Here is a 1,628-nt window from a genome sequence, read left to right as displayed (position 1 = left end):
TCTTTCAGATTTCTCAGACTCCATCCTGATTGGCTAAGATTGGCTTCCAAAGTTCGCAGTAGTGCTCAGTTTCAAACAAAATGCTGCAAATCATGAACACATCGTGTGATTTCCGTGAAATTGTGCACGCACATTCCCACTAGGCCGAGGAAGAAATGCCACATGAACATTTTCAACTCAGCCTCATGGTGGCGCTATAACTGGCCGAAAAGTGTTTTTACCTCTAACTGCACGGATCTGTGGATAACTTTGTATGCCAACTCCCTAGAGGCCAAGGAAAAACCTTTGCCTGGAATTTTTCACATCTGCTCTTTATAGCGCCGCCAGGAGGACGACATATGTAAAACACATTTTCTAATATTACTCCTTCAGATTTTATCCAAATTTCACGCAAATCGGTACACATGCTCTTCATAGTCATGTGATCAAGACGGGTTTGTTTGATTTCTCATAATCCACCCTCATTGGCTACGATTGGCTTCTAAACTTTTCAGGAGTAGCCCGCTTTGTACCCCATCAAAAACTCAACCAGCATCATACACTCACACCCCCAAAACCTTTTTTCAAAATGTTCAAATATTATTATTATTTTTTTAATTATTTATAATATAATACAATTATATATAACAATAGCGCCACCTATGGGTCCTATTATATTATGCCGTGTCACTATGACGTCATAGGAATGTAAAGATAGGAATGTGCTCTCTAGCGCCCCCCTCTAGTGGTGGTGGTGGGAATAGATACAACAAATGAGACGTAGCTTGCGGAGTTAGTTCATTCAGACAACCTCAAGGGGGGTTCATGCCATGCTCAAGGCGCATACTATACTCAAGGGGTTAACATGCTGCATTACTATGTGGGTGTACAAGTGTGTGCAAGTCCCTCACGTCATTCGCCGATGCGGCAGTCAGCTGACCAATTGGGCGGGCTACTTAAGCTCACCAGTCTGCATGTTCTTCCTGCCTTCCTCTGCATATGGTCCCTGGTTGTATGTGATGTTTTTTGTTCCTCGTGGTTGTTGTTGTTGCTGCTGCTATTGCTGTCCGTGTGTGCAGCTACTTCTGCTTAAATTATGCTTCTCAGCTACTGTCCTTGCTGTGATAAGGGCCTGCAGGTTGTATGCAAAAATTTGAGTTTGATATGATTCTGCTAATGCTGCTGAATTCTACTATGTGGCTTCAACAAGCTTCATAATAGCCGTTTGGTAATTAAGCCGGATGCGCAGTCAGTGCTGCAGCTTCTATTGTAACATGGTATGTGTTCCATAGCCAAGTTTTCATTTTGCTAATGTTTTGCCAAGTCAGCCCAGGTGCAGTGTTTCTCCCCTCCAGTAATGGGTCCTCAACTCATGTGCAGTGGTTGCCACGTCCGCTTTTATAAGCAATGTTGGGCTTGTTTTCTGTAGTCAACTGTTCGGTTCTGGTGTTCTGTCATGGATCCAAATGACCTTGTCCAATGAACTGTATTGTTTCAAAGTCGTCGTAGTCATTAGGGTATATATTGTAAGTTAAGTTGTCACGTGGCGAGTCCTAGTCTGGTACAGGATGGTTCTACACCTGGTTGCTTTCTTTCTCAAGATCTGGCAACTCAGCTGCTGTCTGTGTCTCATTCATTTTGGAGCAAGA

The sequence above is a fragment of the Electrona antarctica genome (assembly GCF_951216825.1).
Source record: "Electrona antarctica genome assembly, chromosome: 13".
Lineage (NCBI taxonomy): Eukaryota > Metazoa > Chordata > Actinopteri > Myctophiformes > Myctophidae > Electrona > Electrona antarctica.
Note: the sequence above shows the minus strand (reverse complement) of the source record.